Source organism: Heterodontus francisci, chromosome 24 (assembly GCF_036365525.1).
Source record: "Heterodontus francisci isolate sHetFra1 chromosome 24, sHetFra1.hap1, whole genome shotgun sequence".
NCBI lineage: Eukaryota > Metazoa > Chordata > Chondrichthyes > Heterodontiformes > Heterodontidae > Heterodontus > Heterodontus francisci.
The window spans coordinates 75,551,947-75,567,741 of record NC_090394.1 but is presented as its reverse complement, the minus strand read 5'-3'; the positions used below and the strand labels follow the sequence as shown (position 1 = coordinate 75,567,741).

Below are 15,795 nucleotides of genomic sequence, written 5' to 3'. Positions count from 1 at the left end.
TGACAAACAATTATTTTATTATTCCTTCTATTCCTATGAAACAACTATAAACCCAAAAATCCTTTTCCCCCGGTTAACTGGTTTCTTTTTGAATGTATATATATGTGCATGAGGGTTAGGGAAATAAGGAGCTTTTTTTCATATATATAGATTTATCTCATTAGTGGTTAAAACATATTTTTATCTCATAAATAGTTAATGTTGTTGTTGTTTAAAGAGAAAGCTGGAAATACTCAGCAGGTCGGGCAGCATCTGTGGAGAGCTACTGTTTCAGGTCGATGATCTTTTGTTAGCACGAGGGGTTGTAGTATCTGAAAGCATCACCAACTGTGCAATAGGACTGTGCTGCGACACAAGATTCAAAGGGAATGTAATCACAAGATAAATCAATGAGGCTGAAGCATTGTCAAAGGGAAATGAAATGAGAACTGTACAAAAATTGGACACTTAATCCAAACAATAGAGGGAGGGTTACGAAAATGAAACAGATTGATCAACTTTTGTTTGTACAGAGGGCAGGAAGCAGAAGTTTGTTAGGAACTTGAATTCAGTCACAGCCTTTCATCTCTGCTCTCAATTGTCAGAAAAGAGACTCTGAACAGTAAGGGGAAGAGACACTCGTCCCGCTGTGAATGGAAGCTGGTCTGGTGCCTCTCGACAGCAAGATCAACAGGTGACAAATGTCACTGGTCTGCAGCAATAGGTCCATCTGTATTAATATTGACTTTGTAGCGGTTAGATACAAATGAGTGGCTTGATAGGCCATTTCAGAGGGCATTTCAGAGCTGTGGGTCTGTAGTCACATGTAAAGGCCGGCTACCCAACCTGAACCCGACGGGACCCGATGAAATGTGTCGGATTCGGGTCGGGTCGGGTCGCACTTCCAGGTCCAGCATTCGGGTTCGGGTTGGGCCGGGTCGGACACGCTCTATCACCACCGCCGGTAAGTGGCTCCAATGTTAATGTACTTTTTGGACTTGAAAGGTGGCTTTGTTACAGTTATGTTAAGCTTGAACAAATGAGCAACAAAGTGAAAAACGGAAGATAGGTTAACTGATGGTCCGGTCGGGTCAGGCACAGGAAAAAACAGAAGGACTCGGGCTGGGTCAAGCTCAGGGTCGGATGTGGTTCTGGCAGGCTCGGGTCGGTTTCATTTGCAGACCCAAGCCGGCCTTTAGTCACATGTAGGCCAGACCAGGTATGGACGGCAGATTTCCTTCCCTAAAGGACATTAGTGAACCAGATGGGTTTTTAACAACAATTAACAATGGTTTCATGGTCATCATTAGATTAGCTTTTAATTCCAGATTTTATTAATTGAATTCAAATTCCACATTCTGCTGTGGTGGGATTCGAACCCAACGCCCCAGAGAAATACCCTGGGTCTCTGGGTTACTAGTCCAGTAACTCACCTCCTGACTCCCCAAAGCCTGTCCACCATCTACAAGGCACAAGTCAGGAGTGTGATGGAATACTCTCCACTTGCCTGGATGGATGCAGCTCCAACAACACTCAAGAAGCTCAACACAATCCAGGACAAAGCAGTCCACTTGATTGTTTGTGGATGGGTGCCATTCATTCCCTCCACCACCAACACACAGTGGTAGCAGTGTGCACCATCTACAAGATGCACAGCAGCAAAACACCAAGGCTCCTTAGACAGCACCTTCCAAACCCACAACCTCTACCACCTAGAAGGACAAGGGCAACAGATGCATGGGAACACCACCACTTGCAAGTTCCCTCCAAGTCACACATCATCCTGACTTGGAACTATATCACAGTTCCTTCACTGTCACTTGGTCAAAAATCCTGGAACTCCCTTCCTAACAGCACTGTGGGTGTACCTACCTCACATGACTGCAGGGGTTCAAGAATGGAGCTCAGCACCACCTTCTCAAGGGCAATTAGGGATGGGCAATAAATGCTGGCCTGGCCAGTGACTCCCAAATCCCACGAATGAATAAAAAAACGTGCCCTGCTCCAGTTAGAACATTCTTCCTGCAACCAGCTAAATCCCCATTATAATCGACAAAAGGTGAGCAATGCTATAACACAGCACACTAGCACTCCCACAGCAGAGGGAAAAACAAACAAGCAATATATGCCCGGCACATTGTTCGGCACTTCCCAGTACCTCTGTTGTACAATTGCACGTCAGGGTCTCAAAATCAGGCCCCCCAGTCCTACCCTTCAATTAGGGAACAATGCAAAGCATAGAGAAAGTAGAGACAAGACATGCATGACATGGTACTAGCAGTGTCTTGCATGGATTCACCACTCCAGCACTCAGAGCCTGACACTCAGTCTGGCCACTGTGGGGACGTTGGAAGTTGGGGTTAAGGCACACTGTAGAGACAGAAACAGCAAGCTTTATTCTGTGTCTGCCTGTGGTACACGTAGGTGTCTAATTCAGGTACTGTTCTATGATTCTATGGTGCTCTGACTTGAGAAATATTCCACACTCCCTGTATTACCATCTCTCACCTTGGTGGGCTAAACTTTCATAAAGAATAATAAAAGCAAAATTGCCCAAACAGGAACATGCTGGTACCAAGTGGTCTTGTACTGTACTTGTTAATATTTAAGTGTTTTATTTATAAATTGAACTCATTTATATTTAAAATGGAGATGAAGACAGTGCTCAAACACATTAACACAGCACTTGCTTAGAATTGAAGTACCAAGGAGCTCCTGGCAACTTTATTGCTCTCTTGCCTCCTACTAATAGACAAATCTGGGAATGGAGATGGTATCAAGCGTTTCACCTAACTGTAAAAAATGGTTTTAACAAACACTTTGCTTATTCCTGCAGTGAAAGAACACTTTTTTTATTTTCCTTCAAAAGGAACTAGTGCCTTGTTAATATCTAAAGTGTCACTCATGCTGCAATAGGATTGTACCGTTAGGCAAGGCACAAATGAAAAGCAATCAAAAAGAAAAATGAATGAGACTCAGGCATTGTCAGAGGGAAAAGAAACTGGAACCATATAAAAACAGTGAACTATTAGACACAAACAGGTCAGAGCAATAGTATTTTTAAGTTAATTAATTCACTGGGTAATCTTCTGTACAGTGTATTTGCAACAGTATTATTTCTACATTGGCAAGCTGCCAGTCTGCTACATGTCCTACAGTAAATACAGATCAGGTGTGACTAGCATGGGTACGTTGAAGTAAAAATGTATGACATTGAATTGGCTCAATTGTGAAATGAAACTATGAATTATAAATACAGCAATGAAAAGGAAAGGTTTTATGTTTTGATATTCCAGAATGATGAATGCACCAAGGTAAAAAGAAAAACAGCAACATAAAGCATTTTTGTATTTTTAATTGAATGTAAAGACACACAGCTATTCTTCTTCTGTAATTTACTGGAACCATTTTACTAACAGTGCACAAAACGCTGCATTTTGTGTTTATTATGTAAGCTGTGATTTCTAGCATGCTCTCATTACTCTTCCACTTACCTACTCCACCCACTCTGAGTCTTCCTCTCGCTCACTCCAGGACTGATGTGATAACTTAATGATGGTGATCTCTGCTACAATGGCTTATTTCCAGGTAAATTTAACCCCATATCGCAGGCGTTTGCTGGTTATTTACAAATAATACGAGTAATTTCAAATTATTTTCAGATTGCTTATTTCTCTCCAACTCACATTGCCTCACCATGTGCCTCCTCCCCAAAAGAATAGCTGGCAATCTGGCTCTCTAGGTGACATCACTAACAAACTCATGCAAGGCAACAAGCCAGGGCTGATTTCCCCTTCCTACTCCAACCAAGTCTCTTAAAATTAATTCTCTGGATGTGGCAATGCCAACATTAATGCCCCATCCCTAGCTGTCCTCAGGTGGTGGTGATGGGCCTTACCCTTGAACTGCTGGTAGCAGTTTGACACTTCAGAGGGCTGTTAAAAGTCACCCATGTCAGTGTAGAACTGGAGTCACATATAAGACCGGGTTAAGGACAGCAGGTTTCCTTACCTAAAGGACATTAGTTAACTAGAGTTTTTTTAAACAATAATCCAATAACTTCATGATCACTTTTACTGAGACCAGCTTTTTAATGGTCGATGTAATTTTCCACATAACTGTATTCAAATTCTCAAACTGCCATGGTGGGATTTGAACTCATGTTCTCTGCATTATCAGTCCAGTAACATAACCAATGCACCACCACACCCATTTCCTCACCCTCTTTGGAGTTCAGCATGCAGCCTCTCCACCATCTCATCCAGTAATGAGGACCAACCTGAACTATGATATACCACAGGTATTAGCAGCTCCATACAACATACACCAACCATATCATTTCCAACAGCCCTAGGACAGAATGATTTTTTTTTTCCTTATTGACTTTCTAGCGGTTTGATACAACTGAGTAGCTTGCTAGGCCACTTCAAAGGGCATTAAGGGTCTGGAGTCAGATAAAGGCTAGATCAGGTAAGGACAGCAGATTTCCTTCCCTAAAGGACATTAGTGAACCAGATGGGTTTTTACAAGAATCGACAATGGTTTCATGGCCATCATTAGACTAGCTTTTAATTCCAGATTTATTAATTAAATTCAAATTCCACCTTCTGCTGTGGTGGGATTCGAACCCATGTCCCCAGAGCAATACCCTGGGTCTCTGGGTTACTAGTCCAGTGACAATACCACCACGCCACCGCCTCCTCCTCCTGACTCCCCAAAGCCTGTCCATCTACAAGGCACAAGTCAGGAGTGTGATGGAATACTCTCCACTTGCCTGGATGGGTGCAACTCCAACAACACTCAAGAAGCTCGACACCATCCAGGACAAAGCAGCTAACTTGATTGGCAACCCATCTAAAAACATTTACTCCCTCCACCAGCAATGCACAGTGGCAGCAGTGAGTACCATCTACAAGATGCACTGCAGCAACGCACCAAGACTCCTTAGACAGCACCTTCCAAACCCACGACCTCTACCACCTAGAAGGACAAGGGCAGCAGTTGCATGGGAACACCACCACCTGCAAGTTCCCCTCCAAGTCACACATCATCCTGACTTGGAACTATATCGCTGTTCCTTCAGTGTCGCGGGGTCAACATCCTGGAACTCCCTACCTAACAGCACTGTGGGTGTACCTACCCCACATGGACTGTAGCGGTTCAAGAAGATAGCTCACCACCACTTTCTCCAGGGCAATTAGATTTTAGATTTTTAGATTTAGAGATACAGCACTGAAACAGGCCCTTCGGCCCACCGAGTCTGTGCTGACCATTAACCACCCATTTATACTAATCCTACACTAATCCTACACTCTAGAATTGGCCTTTATAGCCACTCCAGGCGCTGCTTCACAAACCACTGACCACCTCCAGGCGCGTATCCATTGTCTCTCGAGATAAGGAGGCCCAAAAGAAAGAACACTAATCCCATATTTCTACGACATCATCACCTGTCCCTATATTCCCCCTACCACATACCTATACTAGGGTCAATTTATAATGGCCAATTTACCTATCAACCTGCAAGTCTTTTGGCTGTGGGAGGAAACTGGAGCACCCGGAGGAAACCCACGCAGGCACAGGGAGAACTTGCAAACTCCACACAGGCAGTACCCAGAATTGAACCTGGGTCCCTGGAGCGGTGAGGCTGCAGTGCTAACCACTGCGCCACTGTGCCACCCCTAAAATACCACCAGCTACCATGGTGAGCTTGAAACCATGCCTCTAGAAAATTAGCCTGGACCTCTGGATTACTAGCCCAGTGACATTACCACTACGCCACTGGCTTAGCCAGCGACGCCTACATCCCATGAATGAATAAAAGAAAATGATAATTAGGCTGATTAATTGTTGATGTGAGAGGAGCAGAGAGCAGGAAGCACAAACCCCAGGCCTATGCCCCGAATTCCTCTTATAAGGAATCCTCAATCTCAGTAACAGCCACTTCCAGGTGGGACAGGAGAGAGAATTTCCACTGATCAAATATGCTCACTCTGAAATAATTATCCTCAAAGACTTGCACAAAGGATGCTTGAGGAAAATAACACGCATTGTAGTTTGCTACAGCCGTCTTGTAAATTACTGGTAAGAGAAATGCAGGCTATTTCTTTCTTCTTTTGGGCCTCCTTATCTCGAGAGACAATGGATACGCGCCTGGAGGTGGTCAGTGGTTTGTGAAGCAGCGCCTGGAGTGGCTATAAAGGCCAATTCTGGAGTGACAGGCTCTTCCACAGGTGCTGCAGAGAAATTTGTTTGTTGGGGCTGTTGCACAGTTGGCTCTCCCCTTGCGCCTCTGTCTTTTTTCCCGCCAACTACTAAGTCTCTTCGACTCGCCACAATTTAGCCCTGTCTTTATGGCTGCCCGCCAGCTCTGGCGAATGCTGGCAACTGACTCCCACGACTTGTGATCAATGTCACACGATTTCATGTCGCGTTTGCAGACGTCTTTATAACGGAGACATGGACGGCCGGTGGGTCTGATACCAGTGGCGAGCTCGCTGTACAATGTGTCTTTGGGGATCCTGCCATCTTCCATGCGGCTCACATGGCCAAGCCATCTCAAGCGCCGCTGACTCAGTAGTGTGTATAAGCTGGGGTGTTGGCCGCTTCAAGGACTTCTGTGTTGGAGATATAGTCCTGCCACCTGATGCCAAGTATTCTCCGAAGGCAGCGAAGATGGAATGAATTGAGACGTCGCTCTTGGCTGGCATACGTTGTCCAGGCCTCGCTGCCGTAGAGCAAGGTACTGAGGACACAGGCCTGATACACTCGGACTTTTGTGTTCCGTGTCAGTGCGCCATTTTCCCACACTCTCTTGGCCAGTCTGGACATAGCAGTGGAAGCCTTACCCATGCGCTTGTTGATTTCTGCATCTAGAGACAGGTTACTGGTGATAGTTGAGCCTAGGTAGGTGAACTCTTGAACCACTTCCAGAGCGTGGTCGCCAATATTGATGGATGGAGCATTTCTGACATCCTGCCCCATGATGTTCGTTTTCTTGAGGCTGATGGTTAGGCCAAATTCATTGCAGGCAGACGCAAACCTGTCGATGAGACTCTGCAGGCATTCTTCAGTGTGAGATGTTAAAGCAGCATCGTCAGCAAAGAGGAGTTCTCTGATGAGGACTTTCCGTACTTTGGACTTCGCTCTTAGACTATACAGTATACAGGCTATACAGTAGTGAGAACAGTCACTGCCCCCACCAATGTTACCTTAACTGAGTTTTCTGAGAAGAAACAACGGATTTTTCAAGAAAACAATCAGTGATACAAACTGCTTCTGATTCCTGCTAGATTGTGAGTGAAGGATTTATACCCGCCATTGTTTTCTTCCCATTTTCCCACAGACTGCTTGCATTCTCCCAAAGCCACAAACTCAAAACAGGCAATGTGTGACTGGCATCAATAACTAGTATCCTATCAGAGGCAACAGCCGAGAGTTATCAATCTATTCAACTGTGGAAGGCATCACATCAGAGTCCAATCCAGTCCTTGCTGGACACCTACCTACACACGCACACTTCCAGCAGAAGTTGCAATGATCAGGAGCTTCACCGTTCCCTCGGACAGAGAAAACTCTGCACAGGCCAGCAGGACTCAAACCTGTGTGTCTGGCTCAGGATGAGCCAGAGAGTGCATTTACCCACACTATACCAATTCAACTCCCAACCATTCAAGACCTAGAACCACAAAGGGCATCCAGTATCTGGGTATTATACATTCACTTTCATTGTTCCTTTCTTTCAACTGAATAACTTTCAGTTTTCTTTATTTTCTAGGATTCCCTCTTATTGCTTCAGTTTTCTAATGTAGTGTAAACACATTACATAGTTTTACAGAAACTGGCCATTCAGCCCAACACATCCATGCCTGTATTTATGCTCCACATGAGCCTCCTCCCACCATTCTTCATCACACCCCATCAACATTGTGCTTATCCAGCTTTCCCTTAAATGCAGCTATAATATTCACCTAAACTATATCTTGCGGTAGCAAGCTCCACAATCAAATCACTCTCTGGGTAAAGAACTTTCTCCATTGGATTTATTAGTGACTATCTTATATTTACGGTCCCTAGTTCTGGTCTCCCCCATAAGAGGAAACATCTTCTCTACATCCACCTTATCAAATTGTTTCATCACCTTGATGACCTCTATCAAGTCAACCCGCCCAGTCTTTTTTCCAGAGAGAAGAACCCCAGCCTGTTCAATCTTTCCCGATAGGTATAGCCTCTTAGTTCTGGTACCATCCCAGACAATCTTTTATGTGCCTTCTCCAGTGCCTCTATAATCTTTTACAATATGGAGAACCAAACTTTTCACACTACTCCATGTGTGATCTAGCCAATGTTCAATGCATATTTCAATATTTTCCCCTTGTATGCATTTTCATTAACCTTCCAATTTTAAAAAGACTTTCTTCCACTAAAAAGTGAAAGGTTCTCACTTGCTGCAGCTTTTAAACAATACATGTGATACATTTTCAACCTCATCTGACCATTAGGTGGCAGGTTTCTTCACAAGCTTTCAGAACCATTCAAGTGATCTTGAGTGAGGGAAGCAGAAAGGGATGATTATACAGGTCAATTTATCCAGAAGACACCATTCAATGCTGTTAACTCAGTCTGCTACACCATTAGATAAAAAAGCTCATTATGACAATATGGTCAGTTCCTGTGTAGTGAATTGACTGCTTTTCACAAACTCAGAATTATATCAACAATTCACACAAAAGCACAAATATGAACTTGCTGTTACAAAATTTCTGGCATTTTTTGAAACCATAAATCATCTTTTAAAATGCAAACAGTTTGACAGTATTACATTTAGCCGCCTGTTGAGATACCACAAAAACATATGTCATGCAACATGACACAGAATGCATCCATGTGAAAATCAAGTCTGTGATCAGGAAGCAGCAAAACAAACTTTAGGGCTTCTTGTTTATGTGAGGATGGAGGAGGGGGGTGGTTGTTTAACTACAGTAATGCTGGGAAATAAATGTTTATACCTAGCAAACAAGAACGAGTGCACTGACCACTTAAAATTCAATGCAGGCAGCAGATTTAATAAGGTCCATTATTAAGCTCACTTCATATTCCATCCAAGAAAAATAATTACTTTTGTACCAGTTTCATCACATACCTATAGTTTTGCCAGTTATCCCCCTAACAACATTCAGCACACACCCAGACAACCGCAAAATAAAATAGAGATGATTTCAGCATAGGCCATAATGTAAACAACAATGATCTGTCAGGCGAGCTTGAAGCCATCTGTTCCTGCTCTTATTTAAACCTACACAGCCATTACTCTCTATCTCACTAAGCAGATTCCTTGCCCCTGTTTTTGAACCAGTACTGGTGCTCTACACTCTACAATGTTTGGCTCACTGGCTTTCCTGTCCTTATAACTTTTTCAGGCTTCTCATAACGACTCTGTGTCTCAAAAATCTGTTTTGCAAACATTCCCGATCACGGTTACCAATCTTTTTGTTTTAATCTTATTGTACTGGTGGTTCTATTTTAAAAAGGTATAAAATGTTCCTTTCCTTCCACCTGTTCAATCACATTTTTTCCATCTCTCCCCCGAAGTGACTTTGAAAAGTGCACAGTGAATCTGATGCTCATTCCTCTGCACTTTGCTTCCTACTCTGCCAGTATATCTCACTGACAGCTGCTTTCTCATTTAAACTCATCCCCTGCACCTATTCCATTTGAAGCACAGTGGCTGCACAATTATTTTGCACTTTAACTGGGGTTTGAGTAACTTTATCCCGGTGTTTGTAGCCTGCTCTTCCCCCGGTTACCTGCTGCGGCTCCGGCCGCTCTCCCCCCGAGCGGCGGTCAGTGTCCCCGTCCCCCAGAGCGGGCTCCAGGCACCGGCATCGCTCCAGCCGGCGGGGAAGCAGTGGCGGTGCCGGGGAGGCCGCTTTCAGTCTCTGCGGCGATGGATGAAGCAGAGGTTCCCATAGCGAGCACTCGGGGTCCCGGGTCAGAGCCGCACCGGCTCCAGCTCCATGCGGGTGCGGCCTCCCAGCCTCAGCTCCGGGGCTACTGCCCGGACAGAGCTGGTCGTCGCCGACGCCTCTGCTCACGGCTACAGGAGGTGGTGGCAGGACGGCGGTCCCCTGAAAACCAACCGCTCCGCAAAACCTGACTGACAGCGGAGGGGAGGGGGGGGAAAGACGACGGGGGGGAGGGGGGGGAAAGACGGCGGGGGGGAGGGGGGGGGAAGACGGCGGGGGGGAGGGGGGGGGAAGACGGCGGGGGGGGGGAGACGGCGGGGGGGAGGGGGGGGGGAAGACGGCGGGGGGAGGGGGGGGAAGACAGAGGGGGGGGGGAGATAGAGGGGGGGAGGGGGGGAGATAGAGGGGGGGAGGGGGGGAGATAGAGGGGGGAGGGGGGGGAGATAGAGGGGGGTGGAGGGGGGGAGACAGAGGGGAGGGGGGGAGATAGAGGGGGGGAGGGGGGGGGAGATAGAGGGGGGGGGAGGGGGGGGGGGAGACAGAGGGGAGGGGGGGGGAGACAGAGGGGAGGGGGGGGAGACAGACAGGGGGGGAGACAGCGGGGGGGGGAGGGGGGGGAGACAGCAGGGGGGGGAGGGGGGGAGACGGGGAGGGGGGAAGACAGGGGAGGTTGGGAGGGGGGAAGACAGGGGAGGGTGGGGAGGGGGGAAGGGTGGGGAGGGGGGAAGACTGGGGAGGGGGGAAGACAGGGGAGGGTGGGGAGGGGGGAAGACTGGGGAGGGGGGAAGACTGGGGAGGGGGAAGACAGGGGAGGGTGGGGAGGGGGGAAGACAGGGGAGGGTGGGGAGGGGGAGACAGGGGAGGGTGGGGAGGGGGGAAGACAGGGGAGGGTGGGGAGGGGGGAAGACGGGAGGGTGGAGAGGGGGGAAGACAGGGGGGGGAGAGGGGGAAAACAGCGGGGGAGAGGGGGGAAAACAGCGGGGGGGAGAGGGGGAAAACAGCGGGGGGGGAGAGGGTCGAAAACAGCGGGGGGGGAGAGGGGGGAAAACAGCGGGGGGGGAGAGGGGGAAACAGCGGGGGGGGAGAGGGGGGAAAACAGCGGGGGGGGGAGAGGGGGGAAAACAGCGGGGGGGGGAGAGGGGGGAAAACAGCGGGGGGGGAGAGGGGGGAAAACAGCGGGGGGGGGAGAGGGGGGAAAACAGCGGGGGGGGAGAGGGGGGAAAACAGCGGGGGGGGGGAAAGGGGGGAAAACAGCGGGGGGGAGAGGGGGGAAACAGCGGGGGGGGAGAGGGGGGAAAACAGCGGGGGGGGGAGAGGGGGAAAACAGCGGGGGGGGGAGAGGGGGGAAAACAGCGGGGGGGGAGAGGGGGGAAACAGCGGGGGGGGAGAGGGGGGAAAACAGCGGGGGGGAGAGGGGGGAAAACAGCGGGGGGGGGAGAGGGGGGGAAAACAGCGGGGGGGGGAGAGGGGGGAAAACAGCGGGGGGGGGAGAGGGGGAAAACAGCGGGGGGGAGAGGGGGAAAACAGCGGGGGGGGGGAGAGGGGGGAAAACAGCGGGGGGGGAGAGGGGGAAAACAGCGGGGGGGGAGAGGGGGGAAAACAGAGGGGGGGGAGGGGGGGAAAACAGCGGGGGGGGGGGGGAGAGGGGGGGAAAACAGCGGGGGGGAGAAACAGCGGGGGAAAACAGCGGGGGGGAAAACAGCGGGGGGGAAAAACAGCAGGGGGTGGAGAGGGGGAAAACAGCGGGGGGTGGAGAGGGGGGAAAACAGCGGGGGGTGGAGAGGGGGAAAACAGCGGGGGGTGGAGAGGGGGAAAACAGCGGGGGGTGGATGAGGGCGGAAAACAGCGGGGGGAGAGGGGGGAGAGGGGGGAAAACAGCGGGGGGGAGAGGGGGAAAACAGCGGGGGGGGAGAGGGGGGAAAACAGCGGGGGGGAGAGGGGGGAAAACAGCGGGGGGGAGAGGGGGGAAAACAGCGGGGGGAAAACAGCGGGGGGGAGAGGGGGGAAAACAGCGGGGGGGGAGAGGGGGGAAAACAGCGGGGGGGGAGAGGGGGGAAAACAGCGGGGGGGGAGAGGGGGAGAGGGGGGAAAACAGCGGGGGGGGGAGAGGGGGGAAAGGGGAAAAACAGCGGGGGGGGGAGAGGGGGGAGGGGGGGAAAACAGCGGGGGGGAGAGGGGGAGGGGGGGAAAACAGCGGGGGGGAGAGGGGGGAAAACAGCGGGGGGAAGAGGGGGAGGGGGGAGGGGGGAAAACAGCGGGGGGGAGAGGGGGGAAAACAGCGGGGGGAAGAGGGGGGGAGAGAGGGGGAAGAGGGGGGGAGAGAGGGGGAGAGAGGGGGAAAACAGCGGGGGGGAAGAGGGGGGGAAGAGGGGGGGAAGAGGGGGGGAAAACAGCGGGGGGGAAGAGGGGGGGAAAACAGCGGGGGGAAGAGGGGGGGAAAACAGCGGGGGGAAGAGGGGGGAAGAGGGGGGGAAAACAGCGGGGGGAAGAGGGGGGGAAGAGGGGGGAAGAGGGGGGGAAAACAGCGGGGGGGGAAGAGGGGGGGAAAACAGCGGGGGGGGAAGAGGGGGGAAAACAGCGGGGGGGAAGAAGGGGGAAAACAGCGGGGGGAGAGGGGGGAAAACAGCGGGGGGGAGAGGGGGGAAAACAGCGGGGGGAGAGGGGGAAAACAGCGGGGGGAGAGGGGGAAAACAGCGGGGGGGGAGGGGGGAAAACAGCGGGGGGGGAGGGGGAAAACAGCGGGGGGAGGGGGGAAAACAGCGGGGGGAGAGGGGGGAAAACAGCGGGGGGGAGAGGGGGAAACAGCGAGGGGGGAGAGGGGGGGGAGAGGGGGGGGAAGAGGGGGAGAGGGGGGGAGAGGGGGGGAAGAGGGGGGGGAAGAGGGGGGGGAAGAGGGGGGAAAACAGCGGGGGGGAGAGAGGGGTAAGAGGGGGGGAGAGAGGGGGGAGAGAGGGGGAGAGAGGGGGGAAAACAGCGGGGGGGAAAAGGGGGGAAAACAGCGGGGGAGAGAGGGGGGAAAACAGCGGGGGGGGAAGAGGGGGGGAAAACAGCCGGGGGGGGAAGAGGGGGGGAAACAGCGGGGGGGGAAGAGGGGGGGAAAACAGCGGGGGGGGAGGGGGGAAAACAGCGGGGGGGGGGAGGGGGGAAAACAGCGGGGGGGGAGGGGGGGAAAACAGCGGGGGGGAGAGGGGGGGAAAACAGCGGGGGGAGAGGGGGGGAAAACAGCGGGGGGGAGAGGGGGGGAAAACAGCGGTGGGGTAGAGGGGGGGGAAAACAGCAGGGGGGGTAGAGGGGGGGGAAAACAGCAGGGGGGGTAGAGGGGGGGAAAACAGCAGGGGGGGTAGAGGGGGGGAAAACAGCAGGGGGGGTAGAGGGGGGGAAAACAGCGGGGGGGGGAGAGGGGGGGGAAAACAGCGGGGGGGGTAGAGGGGGGGAAAACAGCGGGGGGGGGTAGAGGGGGGGAAAACAGCGGGGGGGGAGAGGGGGGGAAAACAGCGGGGGGGTAGAGGGGGGGATAACAGCGGGGGGGGTAGAGGGGGGGAAAACAGCGGGGGGGGTAGAGGGGGGGGAGAGGGGGGGAAACAGCGGGGGCGAGAGGGGGGGGGAAACAGCGGGGGGAAGAGGGGGGGGAAACAGCGGGGGGAGAGGGGGGGAAACAGCGGGGGGGAGAGGGGGGGGAAACAGCGGGGGGGAGAGGGGGGGAAACAGCGGGGGGAGAGGGGGGGAAAACAGTAGGGGGGGAGAGGGGGGGGAAACAGCGGTGGGGGAAGAGGGGGGGAAACAGCGGGGGGGAAGAGGGGGGAAAACAGCGGGGGGGGAAGAGGGGGGGAAAACAGCGGGGGGGAAGAGGGGGGAAACAGCGGGGGGGGGAAAGGGGGGAAACAGCGGGGGGGAGAGGGGGGAAAACAGCGGGGGGGAGAGGGGGGAAAACAGCGGGGGGAGAGGGGGGGGAAAACAGCGGGGGGGAGAGGGGGGGAAAACAGCGGGGGGGAGAGGGGGGGAAAACAGCGGGGGGAAACAGCGGGGGGGGAGAGGGGGGGAAACAGCGGGGGGGGAAACAGCGGGGGGGGAGAGGGGGGAAACAGCGGGGGGGGGAAACAGCGGGGGGGGAGGGGGGAAACAGCGGGGGGGGAAACAGCGGGGGGGGAGAGGGGGGGAAACAGCGGGGGGGAAGAGGGGGGGAAACAGCGGGGGGGAGAGGGGGGGGGAAACAGCGGGGCAGGAGAGGGGGGGAAACAGCGGGCGGGGAGAGGGGGGGAAACAGCGGGGGGGGAGAGGGGGGGGAAAACAGCGGGGGGGGAGAGGGGGAAAACAGCGGGGGGGAGAGGGGGGAAAACAGCGGGGGGGAGAGCGGGGGGGAGAGGGGGGGGAAAACAGCGGGGGGAGGGGGGAAAACAGCGGGGGGAGGGGGGAAAACAGCGGGGGGAGGGGGGAAACAGCGGGGGGAGGGGGGAAAACAGCGGGGGAGGGGGGAAAACAGCGGGGGAGGGGGGAAAACAGCGGGGGAGGGGGGGAAACAGCGGGGGGGGAGAGGGGGGGGAAACAGCGGGGGGGGGAAACAGCGGGGGGGGAGAGGGGGGAAACAGCGGGGGGGGAAACAGCGGGGGGGGAGGGGGAAACAGCGGGGGGGAGAGGGGGGAAACAGCGGGGGGGGAAACAGCGGGGGGGGAGAGGGGGGGAAACAGCGGGGGGGGAACAGCGGGGGGGGAGAGGGGGGGAAACAGCGGGGGGAAGAGGGGGGAGGAAACAGCGGGGGGGAAGAGGGGGGGGAAACAGCGGGGGGGGAGAGGGGGGGGAAACAGCGGGGCAGGAGAGGGGGGGAAACAGCGGGCGGGGAGAGGGGGGGAAACAGCGGGCGGGGAGAGGGGGGGGAAAACAGCGGGGGGGGAGAGGGGGGAAACAGCGGGGGGGAGAGGGGGGAAAACAGCGGGGGGGAGAGCGGGGGGAGAGGGGGGGGAAAACAGCGGGGGGAGGGGGGAAAACAGCGGGGGGAGGGGGGAAACAGCGGGGGGAGGGGGGAAAACAGCGGGGGGGAGGGGGGAAAACAGCGGGGGGAGGGGGGAAAACAGCGGGGGGAGGGGGGAAACAGCGGGGGGGGAGAGGGGGGGAAAACAGCGGGGGGGGAGAGGGGGGGAAAACAGCGGGGGGGGAGAGGGGGGGAAAACAGCGGGGGGGGAGAGGGGGGGAAAACAGCGGGGGGGAGAGGGGGAAAACAGCGGGGGGGAGAGGGGGGAAAACAGCGGGGGAGTGGAGAGGGGGGGAAAACAGCGGGGGGGGTGGAGAGGGGGGGATGGAGAGGGGGGAAAACAGCGGGGGGGAGAGGGGGGGAAACAGCGGGGGGGGAGAGGGGGAGAGGGGGGGAAAACAGCGGGGGGGAGAGGGGGGAAAACAGCGGGGGGGGAGAGGGGGAGAGGGGGGAGAGGGGGGGAAAACGCGGGGGGGAGAGGGGGAAAAACAATGGGGGGGGGAGAGGGGGGAAAACAGCGGGGGGGGGAGAGGGGGGAACAGCGGGGGGGGAGAGGGGGGGAACAGCGGGGGGGGAGAGGGGGGGAACAGCGGGGGGGGGAGAGGGGGGAACAGCGGGGGGGGGAGAGGGGGGAAACAGCGGGGGGGGGAACAGCGGGGGGGAGAGGGGGGAACAGCGGGGGGGGAGAGGGGGGGAACAGCGGGGGGGGAGAGGGGGGAAAACAGCGGGGGGGGAGAGGGGGGGAAGAGGGGGGGAAAACAGCGGGGGGGAGAAGGGGGGAAAACAGAGGGGGGGAGAAGGGGGAAAACGGAGGGGGGGAGAAGGGGGAAAACAGGGGGGGAGAAGGGGGGAAAACAGAGGGGGGGAGAAGGGGGGAAACAGCGG

General features: G+C 54.6%; 1 protein-coding gene across 2 annotated transcripts in view; it reads right to left on the bottom strand.

The window, feature by feature from the left end:
* capn15 (calpain 15) overlaps positions 1-10,157 on the bottom strand; it is a 289,848-nt gene extending 279,691 nt beyond the window's left edge. Inside the window, exon 1 of one of the 2 annotated variants that reach the window (XM_068056650.1) lies at positions 9,786-10,157. The gene's annotated coding sequence lies outside the window, so the exon portion shown is untranslated. The remainder of the gene's footprint in view (positions 1-9,785) is intronic. The other variant, XM_068056652.1, reaches the window with a different exon arrangement.
* Positions 10,158-15,795: the final 5,638 nt, after the last annotated feature.